Genomic DNA, 20,824 nt, shown 5'->3' with positions numbered 1-20,824 from the left:
CTCAACAATTTAGGGAAGACCAATTTCACTTATTTTTTTAGGGGACCTGCTTCTCATTTAAGCTATTAAATGTCATCTACTTTCATTTTAAGACCCCCTGTAGCAGAATGGCTTAACTGTGTAAAGGGACTCAAGTGCAAGTGAGAGTCAAGCCAAAGACTCAACAGTTCCAAACCCACAGAGCTCACGTGAGAAAAAGTTGCAAAAAAATAAAAAAAATCAAAAAATAAAAATGAGTCTCTTGTTGGCAAACAGGCATGGGGAACTTCCAGAGACTGGGAGTTCAACCTCAGTTCATACCAATATCTAACAATGGTGGTTTGCTTCTGAGGCTACCCCAGCACAACACCTGAGTGCACAACATGAGCTGGAGACAACATACTCTTGAAAATTTCAGCCATTTCTCACTTCCACATTATATAGAAATACTGGGCCAAGGCATATTATGATCTGAAAGCCTCACCATACTGTGGGCAAGGACAATTACACAATTACACAGTGTAATGCTGCACAGTGTAATTATAATCAGGGTTCGGAAGAATTGGCCCCATTTATCAGAGGGAGATTGGTGTGCTCTGTGAAGTTACACACACCAAGTCAACAATGGCCCTGGGAAGATCAAAGCAGCAGCAACAGAAATGCAGTTTTTAAGTGACAGGAGAGCTCATTGTGATGGAGCTGAGACAGAGCAGATCTCAATGAGGACTGAAGAACCCCAGCTCCCAGCCTGTCTTTCCCTCTGTGCTTGCATTGCCTGACTCAGAAGGGCAATATTGCGCAGAGGACAAAGTCACAGCTTTTGCTTATCACTGCTCCCTGATGTGAGCAGAGCCAGAGTGCAGCACGTTCCTGCCACCTCCTCTCCAGTGAGCTGGATCTGCTCCCCACCTACTGAGAAGGTGCAAATAACCAACTCTACTCCCTTCACCCCAAGCACAGGAGTGATTCTGCCCTTACATATGATCTTTCTTCTTGTTCAGATTTTTTAATATTTTTTTTTTCAGATGTTCTTAAACCTCTATCTGACAAGGTTCTGCCATGGTCTGTCAGAAGGTTCTGCCAAGGTTCTGACATGGTCTTCAGCTACCCAGTGCATCCATTTTACAAATCCTAGGTGCTGTAATTTCTAGAAAATAAAAAAAAGTTCTTAGTCCAAAACTCAGGATGAGTCACAACAGGTTTGGGTTCACTATTAAATGAAGAATAACTTTCTATATCTAAATGATGCTCTGACTTTGTTTACAGCCATTCAACCAGTTGTAAAACCTCCTCAGCAAAACAAAACCCACCAGGCTCTCATCTCTCACCAAAGAGCTTTGCCCAAAAAGTGCCCCAGTTGTACTCAGACGTCACTTGACGTCCCAGAAGTTACAGGGAAACTTGGGCCAGATTGAGTTTTGCCCCTCCTTTTCTGAGTAGCAGAGAGGATGGATGAGAGAAGGAAGACCCTCTGTCCATCTAACTTTACCTCACAAAGTCATAGAAAATATATTCAGAGACTCTACAGAAATGCTTTTCTCCTAAATGATTATTTAGGAGAAAAGCTGACCAAACCCGTTCATACACAATGTTTCCTAATGGCAAACATCTTTCAACAAAACAAACATTTCCAAGGAAAAATAAAAACCAATCATCCTTACCCAGTGACTCTGAACCTTAATTGAGGGTAGCACTTATTCTTGAAAGTAATTCATACAAGCATGTCACATTGCCTTCCAAAGTCAGGTTTGACTGTAATCAAAAACTAGCAGAAGATTTAAAAGGACTGTCATGATAATACTAAACTGCTACTGCCTTTTATATTCAGATAAAGAGATGTGTCTCATTTCTAGTACTCAGATAATGCTGGTTTATTCCTTTCCAAATGAGTGTATTGGTCCACAACATTTGCTTTAATGATTTTTTTAAAGACAAATAATGGCCTATTCCATGGTATTTTCATTCACATCCCCTAAAACCCATCCCCCTGTTCAGCCAGCTTTGCCATGTGAAAGTGGAGGTTAAGTATGGAAAATATTATCAGATTTTACTTTACTTTCTTGTGACAGAATTCTTTTGTCACCTTGACAAGTGCCGGGCAAACACCAGAGGGACTTCAGCATGAGAGGGGTGACTTTTACCTTGCATCCTACACTTGCAGAAGATGACTGAGTCCCTGCAGGAAGGACTTTCAGATGCAATTTATGAACCAAAATAAGGAACCAGCCCCAGCTCAGCCTCAGTTTTGAGGGGCTGAAGTGTCTTCTTTCAACCCCTGTCTCCAGATACAACTCCAACTGCTGAGGTATCAGAAACACTCTGGAGGGCAGTCACTGCTCTCTTTGAACATCCAATCCTCAGCACAGGGGAAAAGGACTCACATTTATGGCCCCACTTGCTTTTGGACAGTATGGCCTCCTTTGCCAGGATTCATATTTTTAAGGAATTTAAATACCTCATAAACACACTACTTGTGGAAGCATGTGGGAACTTTAAGCTAGACATCTCATGGGAAGAAGTGTTCCATGGGAAATTCCACAACATTTTGGCCAGTTCTGAATCGAAAAGAAATCCTAATTTTGAAACATCAGCATTTCCTACAACTGGAAATACCAGATTGCATCTGGCTTCAGTTTTAAACACTCCCCCCACTGAAGGCTCAAAAGTAACACAGAATGCAGAGCAACACCCAGGGCAGAGAACAGCCTGCAACGATTATCAGCCCGTTCAGCACTTGCACAAACCTTCCCAGAAGTGCAGACAAAGTTAAATTTGCTTCCCCAAGGACGATGACAAAGCCTGCTGAAATGGGCCCGGGCCCAGCAATGCTGATGGGGAGGGAAGGCAATGTAAGCAGTGTCCTGCCTTCTGCTGTGTGTGCCTCCTCCACACTGCTCTTGCCAAAAAAAGAGGGGCAGAAGAGGCCCAGGCACAGAAATGATCCCCTAACAGTGACCAGCAGCTCCTTATACCCTGAACTGACTTAAAATGATGGTATTTAAGGGGGCTGACTCAATGCTGGGGCAATATTTCTGACCCATCATTCTGCTGTCGCAGGCACTGCCTTAAGCTTTAGAGCCAGTCCACAGTTTGTCTCCAGCCTGGAATTTCCGTATATTGAGGGGCTAAAGTTTACACACATTATAAACACTTCCTTTAAATGGTTTGTGAGCCCTCACTTGTTCTGGCAGTGAAAGAACAATGTTTGTAAAAAAAAAAAAAATTGTCTAAGTGTTCCATGTTGTAAATGGTCAGTAAACACAGTTACTTGGTCTCTCACACACTTCTCAGAGACTGCTTGCTCCAAAAAGAAGACACAACGGGATAGCAGCACTCCAGCATATGATCATAACACAAATAAATATGATTTAAGACTCCCACTGGAAGAAAAAACTGCTAAAATCCAGTGGAGAAACAGAGCTTTTAAAAGAATGGCCATACACCGACAAAACGATTACTGTAAAACGCAATGATTTTTGAGTTGAAGGTAAAATTCCACGTGAAATGCTTTAAATTAATTATCAATTCTGAACAAAGTAATCACTGGTGTCAGTGACACCAGAGGGACAGGAGCCAGGGGTCTGCTGCAGGGTTCTCCACTGATTTTCACAGGAATTTGGATCAGCTTCCAAAGAAATAAGAAAACACATAAGGAAAAAAAAAAGCCTCAAATAAACCCCCCAGCTTCTGAATACCACAGGAAAGGAAGTCTGAGGTAACTTCTTTGATCATACTCACAGGAAGGCAATCAGAGGAAATATTCTGAGCTTTTCAGTAACAAACCAGCTGCTTGATGAATCAAAACGACTCCAGAAAAATGAGGTGAACTCTATACAAAAACAGGAAAAAAAAGGAACCTTATTTAGCAAAGGTATAATTACTCTGCATTCTTCATTTTTCTTTGGTAAAGTCTGCTTTAATGACACTCCTAGAAAATTGGGGTTTTCTTAAGTATGAAATAAAACTTTACAAGTTTTAAGACACCAATAAAACCCACTGTCAAAACCTCTAGAAATTAGAATTTGACAAAGGAGATTTTGATTTCCCAATACCTCTTAACCAAATCAGTCGCTAAAACATCTTTAAGAAGTGAAGTTTATACAGATTCTTGTTGTTAAAACAAGATGAAACATACTGTCTGACCAGCAGTGAATTTTCACAGCACAGACAGGTTTCCAGCCCACCTCCCTAAGGATTTAGGATATTCCATGCAGTATAAAAATGTTACAAAAAGCACTCTGCAAAAGCAAATAAACAGTAAGATGACAGCCTGTAGATGATGCAAAACTATTCAGTTTAATCAAACTTAAAAGTCAGTACTACAAATGGGGGAAAGAGTTCATAGCAATGAATTTCTACAAGCAAACTGAACTCATTTTGCAGAAGGAAAGGTACAGGAGGGGAAAAAAGAAACCCTGAGATATTCTACAAGCAGCATCAACTCTAAATGAGCCAATGACACTCAAAACTTCTTGGAGTGTGAGGAGGAGTTGTCTGAGAATATCAGGTGGCTCCCTAAAAGGGTTATCATGCATTGGAGTAAGTTTCCCACCCTGAAATATTTCTGGGTGACCTGGTAGAAACCCACAATGGACACCAGAAAATGCAGAAAGAACAAGATTCAGTGAAGTGGGGTATTTTCTCCTCTACATTCAGCTACTTCTTTGGTAGTGTACAGACACACCAGAGTAAGAATAAAAACTGCAAGCTTTCTTCAGAGAGCCTCTTGTGGTCTGTTCTCTTTAGAACCAAAGACCTTCATGTTGAACATCTGCTGCCAACAGAGGAAATGGATTATTTAAAAATCAACCTATTTTCAGTCATTTTAAGATAATAGCATGGGGTTGGTACTTGCATTCATTTCTGGTTATTCACTGGAAACTCAGACTTTTGAGGACTCAATATAAATGGTTGCTCTGTAATTTCAACAACAATTTTACAGTCTGGTCTCTAGGTTTTAAGACACCTGTCACTAATTCACATTATTGCAAATACTGGGGTGGCCAAAGGCAGGAATTTAATTCAATGTATTAGGAGTTTTAGTACTAGATTCAAGAGATCTCAACCCCAATTTTATGCTGAGCATAACTGTACATATATCACCTAAGAAAAAAGAACAAGGTAAGAAAACAACCCTGATTTTCAGGGTTGAAAAAAAACACAAGAACTTTAAATCTTCCTCTTCCTCTCCCTGGTTACACCTGCTAACAGCAAGAGCAGACCAGGCTCTATCAGTCCCGAGCTTCAACTCATGAATAACAAAGCCCTTCCAGGTCACTGAATCAATTCCAACTTTTCCACTAAATTGAAAATCTTACTTTGCTCATTTCTATGGTTTAATGTGCCCCATTTGACTCTCAGCAGGAATAACTTCAAGACATTCAGATCATGCTTTTTGGAGGTTCCTGGGTCCAAAAACCCTTTTCTGCTTCAGACCATTTGTTCTCTTTCAACCTCTTCAAGATCTCTAAAATGGAGACAACACCCAAAAATATTTCCATTTTATTTCCCACAATCATGAAGACCTCTTCTGCTGCTCTCCTTGTATTTGTTCTGTTCTAAATCAACACTTTTCTGAATCAAGTTCAACATAACTTGTGATACCAATAAAATGACTGAAATATTCTCTCACAGAGCTTGCCTTCCAAAAGAGTTTCTCTCCCACCACAATTCCATTGTAAGCTGCCTATGAAGGGTTATGAATAATTTAACAAAAAGGTAATTCCCATACAACTTAAGCGTGAAGGAAGTTCAGGCCCAGGTCAAAAAACAGACTCCACAAATCCAACAAACATCCCTCAGGTTTGGACACACTTTGGGCTGTAATCTTCAGTGGTAAAATTGGCACCATTTTTCCTGATTCCTCAGTCCTTCGAATTACCCTGACCATAAACTTTGGGTTCGTGTTCTGCTCTCATTTGTGCAAAGGCATTAAAAGCACCCCAGGCCTTGGCACCCACCCAGCACTGCACATTCAACGCTCAATTTCCTGCAACATGGGCACTGTTTTTCCCAGTGGGAATTCTGGGAATCATAGATTCCCAGATAACACAGGACAGAGCCATTAAACACAATTTCAGTAACTGAAGTGCTTTTATCGGAAGTTCTTAAAAATGCTTCATCAGAAGTACTTTGTGGCTTAAGTTCAGGAGTTGATGCTCTCTTGATTATAAAAACTGGAGAAAACAAATCCCATTCAAGGTCATTCAGCAGTTGACCTGTGACATTTAAATGTGGGTTGGGAAGGGCTATTAAAAATAAAGAAAAGCATGGTTTCACTGCACTCTGCTCTGTTAATGAGCCTGGTTCCATTACACCTGGTAGTTTTGAATGGAAATAAAGTTATGGGGCCCTGTTATCAAACTCTGTGTTGCAGGTATTCCATTTTATCCAAGAGATCCCAGCCATGATCAATATCAGATGTTTAGAGTAGAACACAGGGACAGGGAAAGTATATAATGGTGCTTCCCACAAATACCCTACAGCAGCTTGTGACTTCCAGAAGGCCTGAGTCAAAGGTGGAATCCATATATTTACTGATCTCCATGACAGCCTTTTTCCATTAGGTTCAGCAGCTGCCAACACTGAAAAAAATCCTGTGACAGACTCCTCACTCACCTAGAGCACAGTTAGCTCTGATATGCACACAAAGTATTCAGCATTGCACCCCATATAATGGAGCAATCCCAAACCTGACAGCAAGGTGGTTAAAAAGCTACCTTGGAAATAGCACACCTGGGTTTCAGTCCCACTTTCATGTGTAACCACTTAGGAAAATGAAATTACATCAGTAGGAAAGAGTGGGAACATAAAGAGTAGTTGAAAAGCGCATTTGAGTGTTCTTTGTGACAAAGGAGGTAACCCATTCTACCTACTGCACTCTGAGTTAGCAACTTGTTAGATAAGAGGACTCATCCTCTAGTCTGTAAAATCAAATATTTCACAGAATCACAGAACAGTGCAGGTTAGATGACACCTCTGGAGATCACCTAGCCCAATCCCCTGCTCCAAGCAGGCTGCCCCATCACCAGGTCCAGCCGGGGTTTGAGTATTTCCAAGGATGGAGACACCACAGCCTCTCTTGGAAACCTGTTCCAGTGTTGATCTCTCATAGAAATAAAGTTCTTCCCTAAATCTAAATGGATTTTCTTTAATTTCAATTTCTGTCCTTTTACTGGTACCTTTAGGAAGACTCTGGTTTGGTTGTTTTTTTATTGTCATCTGTCCCTACTCCCATGGTGACAGAGTCACAGTGTGTGACAGCCATAGAGTTAAGCTTGAATCTCACCCCAGTTACAGCTAGAAATTTTTATCCATAGATTTCAATATTGGCTGTTGTGCAAATGATTTCTTTTCTTGCGAGTCATAAGAATGACAGCAGGAAACCACCTTTTCTAAAAAATTAGTCTAGGTGAAATATTTCTTTTAATACCCACTTCTTCCAGAACTACTTTTCTCCTTCTGATTTTTATGTTGTCACTGTTGTAATGTTATTTATTTATGTGGGAAGGCATTACAGAGGGAGCAATTAAAACTTTTCCTTGGACATGTTATGTGCAAGAAGATGAGTTTTCAATACAGGATTTGGCAAATGAGTGTTGCCAGCAGCAGACAAGAAGCCTCAAACTCACCCATCACTAGGATACCCAAAAAAAGGTGCCCAAGGAATTTGACCTGGAAAGGGAAGGAGTGTTCACACCTGTGAGCTGCTCACCCAAACACTTGCACACAGCTTATCAGTACAAAACAGCAGTTCAAAGTAAATAAAAACACCTCATGCAGCAATGTGATTGAGTTACATTTAAAAACCATAGTCAAATCCCACTGGCTTCAGGCTAAACACACATTGACATGCTCTGCTGAACAGAGTTTGCTGTACCTGCACTCCACCTCCCAGAGGGGTGCAGCCACCTCCTGGGGGAAAAGTTGTGTGAAGGAGAAAAATCTTCCCCTTCCCTTCTGCCACACTGCTAAGATCCTCTTAATGAGAAACTCATCGAAGCTTCAGAAAATGACAAATTTCCCCTCCACCATCTTAAAATGCCAGTTATCCTTACACTGACTTTAGTACATGGACAGTAGCAGGGCACATTAATATTGTGGAGGAAAGTAACTCCTCTCACATTCACAATGATTTTCTCCCAACAAAAGTGAGCATCTTCCAGATACGACTGCCCTGCAAACAGGGTTTCATTCTGCACATCCTGGCATGGAACAGGAAAGAAAGCCAAGTGCTTCCTGAGGTTAAATACACTCAAAAGGAAGGCTAGGTACAGCTCTAAGTTAAAGTTGATGGTGAGATCTGTGCTTGGTAATTCCTGAAAGTAGAGAACAACAAATAAGCAAAGTATGTGTGCATCTGAGCAGAGGCTAACAAATAAGCAAAGTATGTGTGCATCTGCACAAATGTGGGCTGGAACAGCATCCTTGGCCATGCAAATATAGCACTTGCTTCCTCCTTTGGCCACATTTGTGCTGCTAAGCAGAAACCATTTGCTAACCACACAGCAGTGGCATCCACATGAGCAGCAAACCAGACTCCTCGTCTCTTCCTGCTTTGCTCAGCACTTACTGACCACAGGAACAAACAGAGGGCTGTGCTCCTCAGCTGCTCCACGCAGGATCTGCTGCTCTCACAGGGACATCAGGAGCAGGCCAGGCCTGTTCCAGAGCAGCCATTTGTCCTCACATAAGCCTCACTGCCAACACAGCAGCGACACGCAGAGAGGCAGAGACAGCTGAAGGGGAGCATTCCCCACTCCAATTCTATGTTTGCAAGAGAAAACATTTCAAATTTTAAAAGCCAAAGCTGGTGATATCCCTGTTTTTAATCTGTAAATTGAACATGAGCTCCCCTACATCACTGGCAGTGGATGCAGGCCTGTCTGCTACAGAACGTGCTTCTGAGGGGAACTCTTTACTGCTAATAAAAAGTCCCAAATTCCTTGCAAATTCGCTGTCCCTTTCAGAAGAGGGTTCCAGAAAGCTCAGAGCTCTAATCCAAGTTGTTAATAATCCATAAAAAATACGGCATAATAATTCAAAAATAGTCTCTTCCCACAGACAGTAAATGGAAACTGCCTGCTTTAAAGCATATTTTGACAGCTGCTAGCATCATTCAACATTTCAAATAAAAAAATCTGCTCAAAAGAAACAGAGTCAGAAAGCTAAAAAATTTGAAACAACAAAAGAATCTCTTGTGACAGCTCTGATTTTCTCCTCTTCCGTGTCATCTTCAGCTATTGAATGGAAACACACTAGTGGAATGGAAGAGAGGAGGCTGCAGGGAAAATTTTGTGAGCTGTATCCTTTTCAGGGAAGTTTAATTAATGGCATTTCTGAGAAGAATTTTGATTGACAGGATTAGTGCCAGCACTAAACGTTTCTATTTCTGGATCCTGGAGCTCACAGCTCCCATAAAAAATAAAAAGAGTTCAGAAAAAAGCTTTGTGCAAATGAAGCCATTCCCTCAGCAGGGAAGGTTCATGTGAACCTCTTCTGTGGCTTCCCTTCACATGGGTTTTTCTGTGGAGATAGGACAGCAAAAAGTCCCTGGAGAACAGCCTCTCCATGAGGAAAAAGGTTTGCTTCCATTTTCTAGGTTGGTCCTTGGGGAAGGATCCAAAAGGAGTCAAAATCAAACCCTAAGAATGAGTGTTCCCAAATTTTGTGGAGGGAAACATTTGGTTCCACTTTCTTTTCTTTTGGATTTATTTCAGCTTTTAGTTCAGACTAACTTTTACTTTCTAAATTCCCACCTCCTTCCTGCTAAGACAATCTAGTATTTTGCCAGCATCACTCAGCTCAAAAGATTTCAATTCTCTAATTACCTATAAAGACTTGGGACAAATGGTTAAGTCGACCACAAGCACTGTGTTTTATTTGATTATTGTCAAATCTTTAAGTACTATCTCAAATAAACCATCTTTATAAGGGGCAATGCATTACATTCCAAAACAAGAAATTGGAAATGAGCCAATGCTGCTCCATTGCAAAAACAAGGGAAGGACACAGCATTCCAGTTCCCACAGGAAGCACACACCAGTTTGCTGAACCATCCTCCAGAAACTTTGAAATGGAAGAAAAGAAGGAGGAAAAAAATTATCCTCTTCACTTTCTACATCCCTTCTCTACCACCTTCCTCACAGGATAACCTAATTCAGATCCACTTATTCCATGCCAGAAGTTTTTGTGCATCTTGTTTGCATCACATCTGGATGGTTTGCCCCATTTTTTCCTCTGCTCTTCTCCTGCTTTCCCTCAACTCTACTGTTCTCCAGCTTATTTGCTCACTCCTGTTCACATTCTTGCTACGTCAATGTCTTGGCCCAGATTCTCTTCCTCCTACTCCTTATTTTTATTGTCCTGGTATTTCCTACCTCTGATCCTATCAGTTTTGGGAGTTTTTCCCATAAATCTCCAATCTCTCCCTTCTTGCACCTTAAAAATTCTTGCATAAAAAATTTCTTCAAATTATAAGCATTCCTCTGCATTTGAGATTGCAAATTTCTGCATCTTGACTGAGGCAAGATGAACAGACCTAAACTTCCACAGAGGAAAAACATCACAGTGCCCCAGAATGCTGCCACTTACACAGGAATAATGCAAAAAAAAAAATGCAAAAAACTCTTAAGTGGCTTTATTAGGTATGGAAAGCTTGCAAAAAAGAATGTCCCAGTAGTCACATTATTGGTGATTAATACATCTATCTTCTTCCATAGGCTGTTTCAGCGACCCAACAAACCACTGCTTTTATTCCAGCCACTGTCTGGGAGCAGCTGGAGCTTTGATGCTTTCAGCTCCCACTGCTGCCAGTGTTTAATATAACTGGAACACAATCCTTTGAGTTCAGATCCTCTTACTCTATCCCAGAAGTTTTCATGCATCTTATTTACATCACATCTTGATAGCTTTGCCCCGTTTTTTTCTCTGCTCTACTGTCCTCCAGTTTATTTGCTCACTCCTGCTCACATTCTTGCTATACCAACTCTTTAAGGCTGCAGCATTACTACCTCAATTTTAATTTAAGTAAAAATGCCTGCAGAAAGAAGCAGATATGCCTAAATACTCAAGAGCCTCTAGATGGCTACACAAATACTGAAATTTTGGTCTGCTCAGGAGAGCAGACTAATTATAGATGGGCACCATCAGGAACCAGCTTTGTCACCACATGCTGGAAAATGGATCATCACCCTGACTTCATCCTGTCCTGCCCCATGGATGGAGGAAATGAAGCTGCAGGAGAAGGCATGGCAAGCATTGTCTACTTTCTACCTGTTCACTCCTTGTGCAAACACAAGACCTGGCAGTTTGCAATCCATCATCTGGAGGAAAACCACCAAGGCTGCCTATCAGCCTTCAAACACTACCTGTGTGCTCAGTGATGCCTGAGCTTTGCCAAACCCACTCCATTTACTTTAATGAACTACAAGTCATAACTTCAAAATGCAGTTTTGAATCTCTCCTCATATAAACAGCAAGGAATGTGCATCATGGAAAAAAGTTAACCTGGTCACACCTTTTCCAAGAGGAAGGGCATGCTCAGGTACTGCAGATGAGAATCAAGATGACTGAGGCCCAGCTACTTGTTTAGACTGTTAGTCTTGCTTTCAGTGGTAGGAAATATTACATAAAATCCATGTAACACATACAAGCTAAGTGCAAATGATGAAAGAAATCAGCAAGGGAAAAGAGGCCAGAGAGCTGTTGTGATGGAAGAATAGCAGCTGGGAAAACTGAAGTCAACCCAGCTATGTTATTTTTTAATTAAAAATAAACATAGCCTTTGTTGCCAAGGGATTGGTTAGCATTCCATTAAAAAAAAAAAAAAAAGGAATTTTGTTTTACTTCATTCTCATTTCCCTCCTAACCTCCCTCCCCTCCCTGTCCTCTCCTTCCCCCTCCAAAAAAGTATTAATAGATTTTGCAAAAAAGAACATGGTCATAAAGTTTAGTTTAGAATCTGCAGCACCACACAGAACCACCTATTTTTAAGGCAATCTCTTCCTCTCACACCAATGCCTTTTGATTAAAAACATTCAGATCACAATTTAATTTTGTTAATTATTTTGTCTTCTGCTGCTGAGGTCCATGCTAGCTGTACAAGTATGCATGACTAAAGTGCACATGTGTGAAGAGTAAAACCCGGTTTGGACAGCCCTTCTGATGGAGGTTTCAGCAGAGCCATGTTCATCCTTCCAAGTTGAGCCTTGCTTCTCTTTGACACCAAAGCAGCTTTTTCTCACATCTGGTTAGGGGTTTGTCCCAGTTTTTATGAAATTTGTTTGTGTCCAAGACCAGTGAAGATTTTTTTTTTTTTTGCAGCCCTCACTTCACAAAGAGGAGTGTGGAGTCACTTAGCAGAGAAAAACCAAAGCATCCAAAGACTCAGTTGAGGATTTTCACACATTCCAAGGACTCAAAGGTTAACTATTTTTAAAGGCTGACTACCTCATTAGCCTCTTTACCCACAGCTTTTCATTCATCTTTGACATTTTTTGCATGCTTTTATTATGCCTGACCTCAGAGAAGGCTCCTGCGACCAAGCTCTTCTCTACACAGCTTCCACATCACATTTCAGAATTTTATCAGGCATAACCAACTCCTCTTTTCCCATTCACCATCTTCTTTGCTAGTTACACATTTTATTTAAGATGTTTTAGGCCATTACTCATATGGAATACATATGCAGAGGCAGTTTCAATTGTTCTGATAAAACACATAGGAGTTGAGGGGGCAAACCTCCTCAAACCAGATCAATGAAATGGATGTTTTCTGTAGAAATATCCATCTTCAGCTGAGCAAATATATCAGTTCTAGTTGAATCAAATAAAGATCTATCTAATAATTAGGCACTAAGCTAAAGGGTGAGAAAAGAGAATTAAGGTGAAGTAAAAATAACTGCATGTACATCCTGCATGTCAGGGAAGTACCATCACATCATCCACCTAAAGGGTGTTCAGGTGTGGGATTGTTCCCTGTCTGGACTATCTGTAATCACTCCAGCTTACATTAAAATAAAAAGGGAAAATAATTATTTAATAATTTATTCAGTGCAGAGCAACTATAAAGAGAGTCATGACCAGTAGCAGCAGATTACAGGATGGCAAATGCACTCACATTTTCACAAGACAAAGACTCAATATTCACCCCCAGCTGCAAAGAGGGACATTTCAACCTTTAATCTTGCAAGATCTGAAAAGAGATGAGACTGGAAGTGTGTCTCTTCCTGCTTTTTACTTAACACTCTCCTTCTACACTCTCCAATGAACTTTCAGAAAGATTTTGAATTCATGAAAATTAAAAGACAAATAATTTTTCACCCAGCTCTGGTCAGTATGTGCTGACTCACAACCAGATTCCTCCAGTATTTGAATCTTCCATTGACTCCAGAGAAAATTTGTGGCTGACCACAGAGCAAAATCTTAGCTAACTAAATACCATAATGCATATTATTTGCCATGCAACAGCAAACACAGGAGAAAGAGGATCCGAGGTTGCATAACCTTTTCTTTATGCTTTGCATATTTTTTGGAATAAGAAACATAACCACATTAGGCAAAGCAATGTGTTTGTTTTGTCTCAAGGACATTGGCTCACAAATAAATGTTACTGCAGCTAGTCAGAGTTCAAGTCATTGGTGCCCAAACTATAAAAGAAAAAAGGAAAAAGACAAGGCCTTTGGAAATGAAATGTTATTCCTCATCCCAACAAAATATAAATAACTCAACAGTTTAGTGACCAGCAGTACACAACAGAATGAATTCTGGGTATCCAAGCATCAAAGCATGACAATGAAACATTCCATGAACATTAACTCCTATGTGGCAACACAAAATTGGGTTAGAAAATAAGAGAAACTCAGTGAGACAAATAACTTGGCACTGACAGGCCCTACCCATGCTAAGCTTCAGCCTCCTTGGGTTTTACACCACTTTCCCTGCAAGAATAGATTTTAGCTGAATTAAACATGATTGGAGGGATAGTTTTATCTTTCAGAGGGTCACTTGCTGCCAGAGTCTAAGGGTTACCTGAACACGGACAAGTCAGAGAGGCTTCTCAGCTAAACTTTCTTTTCCAGGTAGGGTGACTCTGACTACCAGATTAGAAATTTCCTAATTCTTCCTACTGAGAAGGATTCCATTATCATTCTCGCAGTGTTTTTGCTTTTCTTCAAGATCTGCAACAGCTCAGCCTAAAACCAAACTCAAGCAAAAGCTTTGGGAGGTTCCTTCCATTCCCTTTCAAATGGGAGGGAGGGTAAAATGATGAATTCTAAGTAGGACAGGGGAACCAAAACAAACCTTAAAAGTGCAAGGGGAAGACAGAATATCCTGTCTAGAGGGAAGGAGTTGTAAAAAACTAAGAAATGCCATCAGACTTTTTATTCAGAAGAACAGTCACAGCAGCAAGAATAACAGTGATTTTGCTGTTTTAAAATGCTTGGAGGCTTCTCTCACCTTATAACAGCACTATTTTGTCTTTTGCATCTCAGACCAAGCAGCTAAAGCCACTGAAAATGCAAGCATGTGCCAAAATGGGCAAAACATTGAGAACCATCAACATGTCCCATCTTCATCTGGCAAACAGAAAATGGAATGCTATTTACAGCTCTTTGATATTTCTTTCTTTCTCATGGGAAACTAATTGATGTTGTCTACTGCCAGCTCTCATTGTTAGCAACACTCACAGAGAGTTTATTAATTTTATGTCTTGGTGCCATTTATCCAAAGCAACCCTTCTACGAGGGTCACATTAGATTGATAAACAGCAAAAGTATCATATGGACATCAGAACTCATTCACCAAGTGGAATTCAGGAAGACTGATACTTACATTTTATGTATTTCTTATTTTAAAAAAAAATCCTCTTGTCAGGCAAATGAAGATTTCCTTGATCTCTAAGTTGTCGAAATATACAAAACTAAACAATAGCCACCCACTCCAATAATTTCTCCCATTCTGCAATACACAAAACCACAGTTCAAAGCACATTGCTATTTGAATACTCTCCATCTTCCTTCCCCAGCCCTGTTGCAAATCTGTGAATTAAGCAGAAATGCTGCCTGTATCATCCACACTGTGGGAGCCAAGTTATCATTTCTCCCAGCTGAGAGCAGGATAATTTTATCTGGAATGGCAGAGAACTCCACCAGAACTGTCACATTGTGGCAATGACATGAAGGTACCACCAGTTTAGGTTCATTTCTTTTGGTCTAAGTCACAGAGAGGACCTCTGGTCTCTGCAGACCCCAATGCTTTTAAATTTATTAGGCCTCACTACCTATCACAGCCTAAATCTCCTTTATGAATACTTAAAATAACATTTCCACCTGTAGATCAGTGGGAAAAAAAAAAAGCTGACAGGAGGAATAAAATCTGCACTGTGCTTCAGATAATGACACACCCAGAACACACAACATAAGGGTGAAAGAGAACCTGGAAAATTAAAGCAACGGAAATAATATGTTAAAAACAAAGAGAAGCAGTGATACACAGGCATCAAAGAAAGTGAAAAAGATGGGCAGAACGATTGGCACAAAGGAAATTAGACAGATTTAGCAATACACTTGGATAAGTCCATTACACCAGGGCCCAGAGCTCTTAAAGCACCTCCAGCTTCATGGTGTCACTTCAAGGCATTATAACATTCTTTTATATTTAGAATATATATATAGTATATACAGTATCCTAAGTGGTGCTCATCCCCTCTTCAGTCACCAAAAAGACAGATATTCTGCACTGCATGACTTTGTGTCTAGTAAAGAGGCCCACACACCAGCAGAGAAGGAATCTCTGTTGATTAAGTGTCAGATAGGAGGAGTGCACAAAAAGCCTTATGATAACAAATACTTCTTGCAACAGGGCTCATTCTACCTGTGTGTCCAGAAACAGGAGATTAAAAATAGATAATCAAAGAAAAGAGGGGGGGAAAAGAGAAGAATGGTGGTTTGAGAAGTTAAATGGCTGGTGCTGTAACTCTGAGTTTAATCCACCAAACAGCTTTCATCAGAACAATTAGATTGTTCTCCTCTGGGCCATTCATCATCTCAGATATTTTTCTAATTTTGACTTCTACCCACCAGAGATCAGAAACCCTTCTGAAAAAAAATTATCATCTAGGGAATCCTCCAGTGGAATTTGGACTGGCCTCCATCATTCCTCAAGTCAGTGCTCCTTGACTCTTTCCCATCGAGCTCAGGGCTGCAGTGCAATGCCTGGAATGGCAGCTCTGGCAACCCACTTAGGCACTTCCAATTAATGTCTGAATACTCTGAATTTTCCTCCCAGGGTGTCAGAAATGGACAGCAGTTTTAGTGATCCTTCTAGTAGCAAATCCCTGTCCCACTCATGGCTTTGCTCTGTGCATGTTTGTGGGAAATGAAAAGAGCTGCATTCCAGCATGAGGAAAACACAGCTGAAACTCCACACAGAGAAGGCTTCAGGTAATACTTTAATTATCTGTTCACCTGGCTAAATCTCTATAGAGATTCCTTGCAATACACAAGCACAAATATATTTCTCCTCACTTTTAGTCAACACTCAACCACATGGCAGTTTTCGTTTCTTTGGTATGCATAGGACTTCCACTGCAATAATGAGTGATTCAAAGTTTGCACTCTCAGAACAAAACTGTGAATGAAGGGTGATTTCTATTCTCATTTTACAAAAGGCTCATTATAAAAAGAAAGAAAATAACATGTACAGCCACAGATATGTTCTGTGAATGAGGAGCTTACATGGGGGCCTCCCTGTGTGTCAAACAGTGAAACATTTTTAGTATTATTATTTGGTTTTCTTTATGGGGGAAAAATTTTTTTAAAAATAACCACTTTTTCTGAAAAGAACAAATTATTCATTTCCTAGAAACACAAAACTGGTTTCTGTCAAATTCTTTCAGTGGTATGCTCTGAAAAGGGAGAGAGGGCAGTGACAAATGTGGCAGAAGATGAACTGCTGCCTTCTCCAGAAACAGCAAATCCATGGGTGCCAGCTTCCTCGCTTGAGCCAGAACCAAAGCACACATTTTACACAGATTGAAGGGCCTCTTTATACAACCATAAATGACATCTAAGTCATTTAAAATAATGGAGGGAAGAAGAGGATATAGAAAACAGAAGGAGGTTCAGACAAGTCCCAAGTATTCTCTTGTTCTAAGCCTACAAAAGAGCAGGAATATCTTTGGTGTCCCTCTAGAACTGCCACAGGATCCCCTGTGCTTGACCAAACACCTCTGAAGATAACACATGAAAATCTCCATGGAATTAATGCAGACACAGGGATTTCTCAGCCCCCAAAGAGTTTGTCATTCTTCCACCTTCAAGCCAGACCTAATATAATTTCAGACAAACATTAATGATTAAGTTACCTATAATAAATTTCTGCTTATGTGACAGATTTGTCTCCATTTTTAAATACCAGCCTCAATACAAAGGCTGCCTGGTTGTACAAAGCAGTGGTGGGCTAGTTTGCCCTCTTTGGTACCATGCCACCTTGGTGACAGGTCCACAGCCAAACAATAATGGAGCACACTATCAATGTAAACTTTAGAACAGAGAAGGGGTGGGGGGGAAGAAAATAAGCAAAAGCCCTAAACCAAAAACCTCACACCAGCTCAATCCTGGCTTTACAACTGCAGCCTTTGGCTAATACACAAACAGCTTCTCCTAGGAAGAAAAAGTTGCAGTACTTCAATGAGAAGTACAATGCTGAACAGATGCAGCTGAGCCCTGACAAATCCCTGGACAGATAGAGCTATTTCAGTTTGAGAGCTTGGAGTGTGACTGGAAGTCCAAACACTTTGAAGATGACATAAATCAAAGTAGCCTCTCCTTCAACATGGCGATTTTCTTTGCTTGGAGTCCCTTCCACTCTGAGAGAATGGATATAAACTGTTCTCTCAAAGCCATCCACACTGTTCACTATGGATTATGTGAAGTACTTTTTCCAAGAAGAGAAAAATGAGCTTTTTTCCTCACGCTCTCCTGTACAGCTTTAAATCATGTTATAATGACATGGTGCTGGGTGACTATTTTGGCTGTAGAACAACACCAGAAAATCAGCTTTTCTCAAACTTAACTGCAGAGGGAAATCTACGTACCATGGCATGAGGGAGGTGTGGTGACACAGGACAAGTCCTCTTGTAGCCAAGGCAGGTTTCAGTTCATTTTTGAAGACTACAGGCTATAGGATCCATGGTGGATTTCTGGTTCTGCAATTTCTCCCACCTTCACTCCAGGATCATCAGGGCAATCAAATAACTAGCTCTGATTCCTTTGGGATGTCTTTAGATGTCCCATGTGAAGGGAGCCAGCTCAGTTACCAGAATAGAAGTAATTTCAAGCAAGTGAGCAGTGAGATTCAGCTGGAGAATTGCTCAGGTTTAACAGTACAAATTACCATGGCTGTGCAGCAAAAATCCTGGGATCACTCTGTACCAGAGAGGAACTGCAGGATTATGCCTGTCCAGCTGGTCTGAAGGGTGAGAACACCTTCTGGATCTTGTTCTTGCAACAGTTTGCCCCTGCTCTTTCCTCTACTATGAAATACCAAACACCACACAGACAATGCAACATGAGGCTTTTCACAAGCTTTGCACAACCCAAATACTGATTTCCAGCTTCCAGACTATAATTTGTCCACAAGACATAAGCTGAATTTCATTTATATAGCAGCATCCCCACTGGGGGTATTGGTGCTCCATGAATTATCATATTCACCTCCAATAACTCCAGAGAAAAATCCCTATTTGGATCTACAGATCAAATAGACTTCTATATACACATATGATCTATCTTGAAACAGATGTAGCACAAAAATAGTATGCAAACATACACACACCATACTATCCTCCATAGTCTAAATAAAGTACAGCAGGGCACTTCCTCAGGTAGGAAATTTTCTGTAGAAAAATGCACATTAATAAGGTTTTGCTCTAAGGTTAGGGAAAATTCACATTAAAAAGATTTTGCTCAAAAGAATAAGTTTCAATGGTAAATTGATAAAAATGCATCTACTGGAACAATTATCTTTAAAAACTCAGCACCTTACAAGGAACTGCTCTAATTGCTGCCTCAATCAACATCATAGCTTCTAATACAACTTGCAATTAACATATGGTAAATAGCATCTGCCAATTAGCCTGTGATGTGCACTGTACATCTGATTCCTGTTTCCACTGGAATGCAGCTATTAGTGCTGGAACTTGTCCAGGGTCTCTGCTTTGGCCTCTAATGCTCTGTAGATGAGCAACCCTCAACTTCATGCAGCAGTTAAGAGGAGGACAAGATTCCTGCACACATGAATTAGGTCATGGATATGAACCTTGAAAGGAGGTTCATTAGTCATTTTTTAGAGCTCCACTACTTTAAAGTAGAAGAAAATAAATCACAGAATACATCCACGTCATCACTGCATAGTGTCATCACAGACAGCAAAGTTAAAACTGTATTAATCACACATATCCCACCATTTCTTCCTTTCTTGTCTGACCATCCTTTTTCTTTTCTTTTTCCTTTGTTAAACTACATAGACTGGAATAAAACCACAGGCATTTTATTTTACTTAATTCTTCAAGATCTAATCTCTGCTGTTGTCAAGTGTCTATGGATGGCCAAGATTCACACTTTCCAAGACCACCTACATTTGCTCAGCACCTGTAAGGCCAGTTTTGCACAGAGCCCACAGTTTTTGCTCCTGATCAAGCTGCAATTCTCAAATACCCAATGCTTAGCAAGTCACAGAGGTAAGAGATGTGAAGCCCCCTAAACTTTTTGCACATTAAAAAAACACAAGACAATGAGGGATTTTAAGTAACTGCATGATCAAAGCAAGAAGAAAAAAAGAGAGCTATCTTAAAACTTCCATAAGTGTTGATTTAAGTTTCTGAAACCAAAATCATTCAAAAGGGCATGCTCCAAAGTTAAAAATAATTTTTAAAAACCATACCACCGAAAGCCTATGCTTTTGCCTGTCTTGGTAACGCATTCTAGAGTGGCAAAAAAACCTTTATCGAAAAGATTCCACAACTGGTGAGGGTGACAATTTTTGTCAGGGTTCCAGAAATAAAGAATGCCACAGCTATCAATCAAAGCCTATTAAAAACATCCTTTTAGCAGCAGGAGAAAGCTGTGACCTAGGACTCAAGATGAGACTTCTCTGCCTAACTGTCATGTGATTTTGGGGTGAGACTGGGGACAGGGGGTTACCTCAATGCTGCTTCTTCCCCTGCTGCCTTTGATTCTCATCTGATCAGATTTTAAGTCCTTGAGGCCGTGGAATGCTTTTCAACATAAACAGTGCTTAAGCTCCCCCTAAGTGTGGTATAAAACTATTAATACAGAAACTAGAAAGTGTTTTGGTTTCTTCTCCCAGGGATAGAAAGAATACCAATAGCAAGTCAAAGGGAGCACACAAAATTTTCCACACTGATCTACTGACTGCATGCTGCAGAGTCAAGGTCCATTAGGAGCAGTGCAGGCCTTGCTTCAGCCTGAGAGCCAAAGCTCAGTTGTCATTTCCATCTGTGCAATGTACACAGCAAAGGTTTCTGTGCGCCATTCCATCAGGTGCTCCTGCTGCTGTCAAATGCAGAAAGGGAAGAAAATGGAAACATGAAGCAATGAAGTAATTTTCCTTCCCATATACAACCTCAGGCTGAGATGATGTCAGGTTTCACAAGCAAAACCAGTTGGAATGACAGCAACATTTGAGAGGAGAAAATCCACAGGAAACCTGTATTTTTCAAAGAGTGCTTCTGCTGATTCAACAGGCAGCATCCTTACTGCAAAGTCTGAAACTAATCAGGACTCTGTGTGACACATGGATGTCACTTTGGCTTTCACAGA

The 20,824-nt window shown here is 40.5% G+C and overlaps 1 protein-coding gene across 5 annotated transcripts in view; it reads right to left on the bottom strand.

The window, feature by feature from the left end:
• CALD1 (caldesmon 1) overlaps nt 1-20,824 on the bottom strand; it is a 204,827-nt gene that overhangs the window by 95,229 nt on the left and 88,774 nt on the right. For all 5 annotated transcript variants that reach the window (XM_059471650.1, XM_059471649.1, XM_059471654.1 and 2 more), the window contains one exon: nt 3,718-3,808. The gene's annotated coding sequence lies outside the window, so the exon portion shown is untranslated. The remainder of the gene's footprint in view (nt 1-3,717; nt 3,809-20,824) is intronic.

Source organism: Ammospiza nelsoni, chromosome 5 (genome assembly GCF_027579445.1).
Source record: "Ammospiza nelsoni isolate bAmmNel1 chromosome 5, bAmmNel1.pri, whole genome shotgun sequence".
NCBI classification, from domain to species: Eukaryota; Metazoa; Chordata; class Aves; order Passeriformes; family Passerellidae; genus Ammospiza; species Ammospiza nelsoni.
This window is presented reverse-complemented; position numbering and strand designations above follow the sequence as displayed.